This window comes from Triticum urartu, chromosome 7A (assembly GCF_056163025.1).
Source record: "Triticum urartu cultivar PI428250 chromosome 7A, HENAU_Tu73, whole genome shotgun sequence".
NCBI classification, from domain to species: Eukaryota; Viridiplantae; Streptophyta; class Magnoliopsida; order Poales; family Poaceae; genus Triticum; species Triticum urartu.
Genome location: NC_141879.1, coordinates 479,084,138 through 479,094,817, shown reverse-complemented (window position 1 = coordinate 479,094,817; position 10,680 = coordinate 479,084,138). Strand labels below are relative to the sequence as shown.

At 54.2% G+C, this 10,680-nt stretch overlaps 1 pseudogene; it reads left to right on the top strand.

Annotated features, from left to right (window-relative positions):
* The first annotated feature begins 9,221 nt into the window (after positions 1–9,221).
* LOC147960043 (uncharacterized) lies at positions 9,222–10,023 on the top strand (annotated as a pseudogene).
* Positions 10,024–10,680: the final 657 nt, after the last annotated feature.

Sequence of the window (10,680 nt, the reverse complement as noted above, 5' to 3'; positions counted from 1 at the left end):
TCGCGTGTGCCGAAGGTGAAGGGAAGGCGGATCTGTCCCAGAGAGCGGGCGGTGCCACCACCAACTCCTGAGAAAGGCTTGCTGAGGTTGAGCCGCTCGACCGGCACGTGAAGAAGATTGAAGGCCTCCACGGAGAGCAAGTCGAGGCCGGCACCGCCGTCGATGAGGGTCTTGGTAACAGCCACCTTGCAGATGGTGGGCGTGTAGAGCATTGGGAGCATGCCCGAGCCGACGATGGAGTCGGGGTGGTCTTCTAAGCCGAAGGTGAGGTCGGCCTCTAGTGCAGCCCAACCCGGCGGAGCCCCCGGGCGCTTGGAAGCTGCACCAATCTGGCAGAGGAATGGCTTGACGTGGCGATCTGAAGGCGGTGCTTGAGAGCCGCCCAGCAGGGCCGCGACTGCGTGGTGCACCGGTACTGCGTAGCGAGCAGTGAAGAGGTCGCGGAGTTCCCCCAGGACGCCACCGTGGATCCAGGGAGGTTGAGCAGCCAGGCGCGTGGCTCGCCGGCGAGGGCCATGGGGAGCCAGTTGACCATGACCTTGTCGTCGCCCCTGGCCTCGAGGACGGCCTCCTTGTATGCCAGCAGGAACCCTGACGGGTCCGCCGCGCCGTCGTAGTGCGGCGGCATCTCCGGCCTTAACTTGGGTGGCCATCACACCTGCCGAAGGGCGGGGGCTAGGGCTCGAAGCCCCCTGGCCTCATCGTCAGCACCGGCCGTTGGAGTCGGTGGTGGGGCACTTGCCATGAGGGTGAAGAGTGGTGGTGGCGGAGCGTAGGTTGGTGGAGAGGAGCTCCAACGCACCCCTACCTAGCGCGCCAAATGTCGGATGTGGGGTTCCGGCAAACCCTTAAGGTTCGAACACTGGGGTGCGCGCGAAGTCTTTCCCTCCTACCGATCTACGCTCTAGCTTGCTAAGATCTCGCGGATGAACTCGACGAACTTGCAACATAGAAAGACACGAGATTTATACTAGTTCGGGCCACCGTTGTGGTGTAATACCCTACTCTATATGGTGGTGGTGGATTGCCTCTTGGGCTGATGATGAACAGTACAAGGGAAGAACAGCCTCCTGAGGTTGAGGTGTTCTTATGCTCGGTGTGTGGCTAAGGATTGGCTCAAGGCTAGATGAGATGCCTCCGGATTGGATGCCTCTACTGTGATGGCTAGCTCTACTTATATAGGCCATGGTCCTCTTCCCAAATATCAAGCGGGAAGGGAGCCAACAACGGCGGGAGAATTTGAAGGGGGACAGCTAGTACAAGCTATCCTGACAAAAGTGGTCTTCGCCTGCGAAAAGCTCTGGGGTGACGCAGTCTTGGGCTCCACAATGACCTCCGTCTTGCCGTCCTTCCAGTCCTGGTCTTGTTGCACCGATATGGCAACCTTTGCCTGATGCCTCGGTACTCCTTGCCTGTGCTTGCCCCCTTAGCACCAAAGAGGAAACAAGGGCGCTGCGCGCGCTGGCGCCCGCCTGGTACCGTTCGTCATGGCTCACGTCATGAGAGCCTCGTGAGGTTTGCCACGCCTTGATATCTCCGCTCCTCGTGAGCCTACCTGGCTAGGCCACTCTAGAGGAGGTCTTGCGTCGTCCGCCTCGCGAGGCTTGGACCCTCGCGAGGGTCTTGGGTGCCTTGTTGATGAAGATGGGACGTACGGCCTGCTGCTTAGCCACGCTGTGGGCCGCGGGCAGGAGAGTCTGGGGACCCGCATTCCCAGAACGCTGACACCAACCTTTTGTCAAGTCGGGCAGTTGCCGAGGCAGCGTGGGGAAGCGGAGACGCCCACGTCCAGTCAACCGCCATGCGTCGACCAAGGCCACAGGCTATTGGGGCCCAGGCGCTCCGCACTTGACCTTTGGCTTCGCCTTGAAGCCAAGCCCGAGCGCGCCTTGGGCCCGGGGGCTACTATCGGTGTTCTGGGAACGGGGGTCCCCAGACTTGCCTGCCTGCGGCCCACAGCATGGCTCTGCGAGCGGCCCCGTATGTCCCATCTTCATCAACAAGGCATCCAAGACCCTCGCGAGGTTTCGGGCGGACAATGCAAGACCTCCTTAGGAGCGTCCTCACCAGGTTGGCTCGCGAGGAGCGGAGAGATCAAGGCAAGGCAAACCTCGTGAGGTTCTCGTGACGTGAGCCATGACGATCGAGACCAGGCGGGCGCCAAGCGGGCGCCAGCGCGCATAGTGTCCTTGTTTCCTCTTTGGTGCTAAGGAGGCAAGTGCAGGCGCAGAGTACCGAGGCATCAAGCAAAGGTTTCCATATCAGTGCAACGAGACCAGCAGGACAGCAAGACGGAGGTCACCATAGAGCCCAAGGCGGCGTCACCACCAGGGCCTTTTGTAGGCGAAGACTGTTTTTGTCAGGATAAGCTGTACTAGTTGTCCCCTTTCAAATTGGCCGTTGTTGGCTCCCTTCCCGCTCAATATTTGGGGAGAGGACCAGGGCCTCTATAAATAGGACTAGCCACCATAGTAGGAGGCATCTCATCTTGAGCTGATCCTTAGCCACACACCAAGCACAAGAACACCTCGACCTCAGGAGGCTGTTCTTCCCCTTGTACTGTTCATCATCAGCCCAAGAGGCAATCCACCACCACCACACTGGAGTAGGGTATTACACCACAACGGTGGCCCGAACCAGTATAAATCTTGTGTCCCTTGTGTTGCGAGTTCGTCGAGCTAACCCGTGAGATCTTAGCAAAGCTAGGGCGTAGATCGGTAGGGGGAAATCTTCATGCGCACCCCAGTGTTCGAACCTCGAGGGTTTTGCCGGAACCCGCGATCCGACAGATCTCTCACTAAATTTCAAGGTATAAGTGTTCTCCCTGAGTATGCACCATTGCTACAGTTCGTCGTGGCGAGACACCACGTTATGATCGGGTGTGATATGCTCTACGTTCACATACAATGGGTGCAAGCCAGTTTTGCACACACATAATACTCAGGTTAAACTTGACGATCCTAGCATATGCAGATATGGCCTCGGAACACAGAGACCAAAAGGTCAAACATGAATCATATAGTAGATATAATCAACATAGTGATGTTCATCATTGAAAACTACTCCATCTCACGTGATGATCAGACATGGTTTAGTTGATATGGATCACGTGATCATTTAGATGACTCGAGGGATGTCTATATAAGTGGGAGTTCTTAAGTAATATGATTAACTGAACTTTAATTTATCATGAACTTAGTCCTAATAATTTTTGCATATCTATGTTGTTGTAGATCAATAGCTCGCGTTTAGCTCCTTGATTTATTTTTGATATGTTCCTAGAGAAAACTAAGTTGAAAGATGATAGTAGCAATGATGCAGACTTGGTCCATGATCTAAGGAATATCCTCATTGATGCACAAAAGAATTATGTCCTTGATGCACCGCTAGGTGACAGACCTATTGCAGGAGCAGATGCAGACGTTATGAACATTTGAAAAAGCTCGGTATGATGCCTACTTGATAGTTTAGTGCACCATGCTTTACGGCTTAGAACCGGGACTTCAAAAACGTTTTGAACGCCACGGAGCATATGAGATGTTCCAAGAGATGAAATTGGTATTTTAGACTCATGCCCGAGTCGAGAGGTATGAGACCTGTGACAAGTACTTTGCCTACAAGATGGAGGAGAATAGCTCAACCAGTGAGCATGTGCTCAAAATATTTGAGTACTACAATCGCTTGAATCAAGTGGGAGTTAATCTTCCAGATAAGAAGTGATTGATAGAGTTCTTTAGTCACTATCACCAAGTTACTAGAACTTCGTGATGAACTATAATATGCAAGGGATGACGAAGACGATTCCCAAGCTCTTCGCAATGCTAAAATCGGCGATGGTAGAAATCAAGAAAGAGCATCAAGTGTTGATGGTTAACAAGACTACTAGTTTCAAGAAAAGGGGCAAAGGAAAAGAAAGGGAACTTCAAAGAATGAAAAGCAAGTTGCCACTCCCGTGAAGAAACCCAAAGCTAGACCTAAGCCTGAAATTGAGTGCTTCTACTGCAAAGGGAATGGTCACTGGAAGCAGAACTACCCCAAATACTTGGCGGATAAGAAGGATGGCAAAGGGAACAAAGGTATATTTGATATATAGATGATTGATGTGTACTTTACTAGTGTTCATAGTAGCCCCTGGGTGCTTGATACTGGTTCAGTTGCTATGATTAGTAACTTGAAACATGAGTTACAAAATGAACAGAGACTAGTTGAGGGTGAGGTGACGATGTGTGTTGGAAGTGATTCCAAGGTTGATAAGATCACCATCGCACACTCCCTTTACCTTCAGGATTAGTGTTGAACCTAAAATAAATGTTATTTGGTGTTTGCGCTGAGCATGAATATGATTGGATCATGTTTATTGCAATACGGTTATTCATTTAAGTCCGAGAATAATTGTTGTTCCGTTTACATGATAAAACCTTCTATGGTCATACACCCAATGTAAAGGGTTTATTGAATCTCGATTGTAGTAATACACATATTCATAATATTGATGCCAAAAGATGCAAAGTTGATAATGATAGTGCAACAAACTTGTGGCACTGCTGTTTAGGTCATATTGGTGTAAAGCGCATGAAGAAACTCCATGCGGATGGACTTTTGGAATCACTTGATTATGTATCATTTAATGCTTGCGAAACATGCCTCATGGGCAAGATGACTAAGACTCCGTTCTCCGGAACAATGGAGCGAGCCACTGACTTACTGGAAATAATACATACCGATGTATGCGGTCCGATGAGTGTTGAAGGCTCGCGGCGTGTTGGGGATATGACTATCAGATATGACCCGCCCAGGAGGGGCCGGGTTATCCTAATGGCAGTTCATCTAAATGAAGCCCAAGAGTATATTGAAGATGGCGGTCCACAAGACAGGCTGGTTAAACGGCCCAAACCCAAAGGCGGCTTAAGGCCCGTAAGTGTAAACCACCATGTATATCTAAGCTTGTATTGTAAAGCATGTAAGACAAGTCACCGAGCCGGACACGTTTGTATGAGCCGGCCGGGACTCTGTAGGCCGCAGGGCATCAACCCATGTATATAAGGGGACAACCCGGCAGCGGCTTAGGGCAAGAAACAACAGATCGAAAGCCAGGCAAAGCGTATTTGCTCCCTAGTAATCGAAACCCTAGCAATACCACCTCAAACTGGATTAGGCCTTTACCTTAACTGCAAGGGGCCGAACTAGTATAAACTCCTCGCGTCCTTTGTCTTGTTTAACCCCTTTAAGATAACCTCATTGCCATGGCTCCACAACTAAGTCCTTCTACTAGGACATCTACCGTGACAATTCCTTGACAGTTGGCGCCCACCGTGGGGCCTGCGCACGGTGGTTTTGAGTTCTTGAAGGGCAGCTTCGAAGGGATCAAGTGATATGCTGTGGGCCGGATGACCAAGAGTCGTGGCGGCAAGCTCTACATCGACGATGCAGGCTAGGGCCCCGAGGCTGGCTCAATTGAGTACGGGTACCAGGTCCCCTTTGGCGGAATCCATGTCTTCATAGGCAAGATAGGTGAACTGGGCCCTGAGCCGGACATCTGCACCGACATCATTGAGACGGCTCAGTGTGCATGACCCGCCCGGGTTCGACCCGCCGTGAAGCATACCTGTGTTGGATTTATCCACGGGACTGAATTGGAAGGATGTGTGTCTAGTGGTGAGATGACCATCTACTCTGATGGTGAGTCGTCCACGGGCGAGACCAACTCAATGTATCAATTGCAAGATGGACGGCTTGGGGGCTGTTCCGATGGCGACAGTATTCTGGACCCCCATGAGCCGCCGAACAGAGTGGCGATCTTCATGGCTGGCACCCAGCCGGATCTCGGTTCGACAGCCACCACGGCCATGACTTCCAGTGCAGCGGCGGTGACAGCAGCAGGTGCTGGCGGTTCAGCGCGCCTGCCGGCTCAAGTTTTGACTGATCTGTTGGAAGCTCTGGCGACTCTAATGGAGGTTGATGTAACCCCAGACAACCAGGAGCAGCACAAAGCGGAAGTAGCTAAACTACGTGATGAGATAGCACAAGCCAAGGCCGAGCTAGCGGCGGAAAACGCTAGGATGACCGCAGAACGGGCCGTTTTGAACGCTCAAGCACAGCGGATTCAAGTAGATTCATGCCGGCTCATGGTGGATCAGAACGCTTCAAGCAAAGGCTTGAGGAGAAAACATCGGAGTCGTCTGCCCTCGGTTTATGAGTTGAGGAACCTCTTCAACACACCTGGAGCGGGGGCCAGTAACCCGCCGGTGATAACCAGATGGCTGAAGGGGGTGGAACGCCGGGTCATCCACGCGTGACGGGTGTTCTGCATATGAATAACATCCCACCTCAGCACACGGTGACGCCGCCGGGTCATTACTCCACCCCATTAGACAATATGATTGCTGCAGCTACGCGATTGGCGGCTCTACCAGTCAAGGGCGAGACTCTGACGGCGGTTGAAACCCGAAGGGCCAGAGAGCTTCTTCAAATGGCTTTGGTACAGCAGCAGGCTTATTCCTATAGTCGTGACCGGATTCATTCAACCCCTCGTCCAAGCCAGAGCTACAGTAGGAACATTGACTCGCCAGCAGTCTCGAGTACTGAGCAGCGCCATAACCAACATCATGGACATGACCCGGCGTGCAATGGTGCCAATGCACAGGATTTGGTGGACCAGGGCAAAGCGCGTTGAGAGGCCGAGCTGGCGGCTCAACTGGCGGCTCATTAGCAGGTGCCGGTTTACCCGCCAGTTTCAGTTGAGGCAGGTGTAACTTCTAGAGCTGTCGGTGTGCCGTGCTTAACGGCGGATCTGCGAAACGAACGTCTGCCCAAGGACTTTAAAGGCCCTCGTAAGGTGCCTAATTACATGGCGGATCAGCCCCCTAAGGCTTGGGTGGAAAGTTATGAGATGGCTATGGAGATGCTGGATGTCAGCAAGGCTGCATACGCTAAGTATTTCACCTTGATGCTAGAAGGGACGGCTCGTACATGGTTGAAGGGGCTGCCGACCAACTCCATCGGGTCATGGGAGGAGCTGAAGGCCCGGTTTATCCAGAATTTCAAAGACACGTGCAAGCAACCTATGTCGATCGTGGATTTGGTTTCTTGTGTTCAAGCTGAGGGCGAGTCAACAACCAGCTGGATGCGCCGGGTCTCGACTATCATACATTCTTCAGATAACATCAACATCGGCTCAGCGGTTCTAATGTTGGAGAAAAAATGCAGTTTCATTCCACTTAAGCAGAAGCTTGGGCAGCTTAAGCGTCATTGCAACGACATGGGGGAGCTTATGGCGGCTCTTTTCAAGTATGCCGACTCTGATGGTACCAAGGACCCCAACTCTGAGGATGAAAGATCGGAAAGGGAAAGAAGAGTAGTGGCATGAAGGGACAACAGTACAACCCAGCCAATCAGGGCAGCAACGGTAAGCGCAAGGCTAATGATTTTGTAGCTAACACCGATGCGCGGAGTTATAACCATCGTCGTAAGGGGAGGCCGACTCAAGGGACAAAATTTGACCTTGAAGCAATATTGAATCAGCCATGTCCGAAGCACGGAACGGAGAAGCAGCCAGCTACCCACCTCTGGAAGGATTGCAGTATCATGAGACACTTCAAGGAATCTGTCCAGCATGCCCATGGCCTGAACGGTGCTTCAGGATCCGGCTCTCATGGTCTGGGTCATGGAGCGGCGACTGTCGGATCACGGGTTCCGGCAAAACCCTCAAGGTTCGAACACTGGGGTGCGCGCGAAGATTTCCTCCCTACCGATCCATGCCCTAGCTCGCTAAGATCCCGCAGACAAACTCGACGAACCCACAACACAAAATACACAAAATTTATACTGGTTCGGGCCACCGTTGTGGTGTAATACCCTACTCCAGTGTGGTGGTGGTGGATTGCCTCTTGGGCTGATGATGAACAATACAAGGGGAAGAACAGCCTCCTGAGGTTGAGGTGTTCTTGTGCTCGGTGTGCTGGTGGGTGTGAGGATGGAGGATGGAATCGACCCTCCTACTACGGTGGCTAGTTCTACTTATATAGGCCCTGGTCCTCTTCCCAAATATTGAGCGGGAAGGGAGCCAACAACGGCCAATTTGAAAGGGGACAACTAGTACAGCTTATCCTGACAAAAGTGGTCTTCGCCCGCGAAAGGCTCTGGTGGTGACGCCGCATTGGGCTCCATGGTGACCTCCGTCTTGCTGTCCTGCTGGTCTTGGTCTCGTTGCACCGATGTGGAAACCTTTGCTTCATGCCTCGATACTCTGCGCCCGCGCTTGCCTCCTTAGCACCAAAGAGGAAACAAGGACACTACGCGTGCTGGCACCCGCCTGGCGCCCGCGTGATCTTGATCGTCATGGCTCACATCACGAGAGCCTCGCGAGGTTTGCCCTGCCTTGATTTCTCTTCTCCTCGTGAGGCAACCTGGTGAGGCCGCTCCTGAGGAGGTCTTGCCTCGTCCGCCTCGCGAGGCTTGGCCCCTCGCGAGGGTCTTGAATGCCTTGTTGATCAAGATGGGCAGTACAGGCCTGCTACACAGCCATGCCATGGGCCGCAGGCAGGCAAGTCTGGGGACACCCGTTCCCAGAACGCCGACAGTAGCCCCCGGGCCCAAGGCGTGCTCGAGCTTGGCTTCGAGGCGAAGCCAAAGGTAAGTGCGGAGCGCCGTGGGCCCAAAAGCCTGTGACCTTGGTCAACACGTGGCGGTTGATTGGACGTGGGCGTCTCCGCTTCCCCATGCTGCCTCGGTAACTGCCCGACTTAACAAAAAGGCTGGCGTGGAGAACGCTTGCCTTCACTGTTCCCTTTCGCCTTGCCTCAGATCCCCTTTCTCGCTCATCGCTGCTGTAACCTCCAGATCTGCTCCAATCTTGCTCCGCATCTGCGACCGATGGCGCCGCGCAAGGTTAAGGCCTCCTCGGCGCCGGCTTGGTACGAGCCAGCTCTTGAAGCGCCCAACATCATGGAGAAGATCCTAGCTGCCACGCGCTTGCTGACGGCGGGGGAGAGCAACGAGAGGGGGAAGACGGAGCTCCAGCTTGCCTCCGAGTGCCGGAGCCTGAGGGAAGCACCTTCTTCCCCTTCTTCACGAGCGGCATTGCCGCCGGGTTGGTTCCCCCCTTCTCTGACTTCTTCTATGAGGTCCTCAGCCACTACGGGCTGCAGGTGCTGCATCTTCATCCCAACTCCATCCTCCTCCTGTCCATCTTCGCCTACTATTGCGAGGCGTATCTGGGCATGATGTCGTCTGTGGCTCTTCTGCGCCACTTCTTCTTTCTTCGCGCCAGCGAGGGGCACATCTTCGAGTGTGCTAATTTCATCGCATCCAGCAAGGCCAACTCGATCTCGAACACCGGGAAGAGAGCCGTAAACATCCGGGCCAAATGGGTCATGATGGACGCCAAGTGTGTCCACCTGCACTTGGCATTGCCGACGGAGGCGCCCCAGTCTAACAAGGGGTGGCCTCATGCAGAGCTCACCGACGAGCGGGCATCGTCGGTGTTGGAGCAGATGAAGACCGACTTGAAGCCGGGCAACGCGAAGGCGGCCAAAGTGACCGGGGCTATGCTCCTGAGGGAATTCTTGACGCTGCGCATTGCTCCACTTAAGGCGCGCACGCCCTTTGTGGATGCTTGGAGATGAAGAAGACAAGATTCGCCTGAGGCCGGGGGCCCTGCCTGATGATGAGCTGACTACTGTCCCGCGCCTCCTGGTTGGGGACAACCAGGACTAGCCGCCGAGCGCCTTTGTTCCTTTGTTCCTCTGCAAGGACTGGGAGCTAATCATGGCCACCAGGCCGACCTTTGACGCGCGCGGGCTGGTGCCGCCGGCGCCCACTGGGTCCTCTGTCACGTTGAAGCCGGTGGAGCTATCTTCTGATGAGTCCCGCGGGAAAGAGGAAGAGGAGGTGGACTCGGAGGAGACCCCCGAGGAGATGGGAGAAACCTCCCCCTTGAGCAAGGCCGACATCCTCCGCGCCCTGCCAGACGATGCCGAGATCGACGCCCGCCAGGAGGGGGGAAGCTGCCCCTCATCCCGATAAGGGGCAGATCGTCGCTGGTCTCCCGAGATGCTGCCTCTGCCTTGACACCACCTGGAGCCGCCTCCATCCTTTCTGCTGCGCCGTCTTCTGCTCAAGGAGCCCGTGTGCCCTCTCCTCAGGCTCCGAAGCTTTCGGGTTTCAGGCTCCCCAAGCGGAAGGTGGACTATGTCACGGTGGATCAGTAAGTGCTTCGAGCTTCGTCTTGTTCCTGCTTGTACTTGCTATTTTCTGACGTTCACCCTTGGTTGTGTTGGGTTCTACGGTAGGGTGCGTCGACTACAAATTAAAATTTTCCTACATGATTGCCTCTAGGGCATATCTAGGGCATATCATCATACATGATTGCCTCTAGGGCATATCTCCAACAGGTTGATCAGGCTGATGTCTTCGCCGAAGAAAAGGAAGGAGGATGCTGCGGCCGTGCCCCCTTCTGTGGAGAAAAGGGGTGACAACACTCGCACCTCCCCGGCCCGGTCGCCCTCGCGAGGCCAAGAGGAGCATCGTTGGGAGGAGTCAGCCCCCGTGGCCCCGCTGGCTCCGGAAGTGCCAGTGCCTGGCTCGGCTGAGGAGGTCCCAGAGGCTCTGGAGCCCTTGATCTCCCAGGCTCTGGTAACGACTTCGCCTCCTCCTCTTGCTGCGCCTCTGGCCCCAGGATCT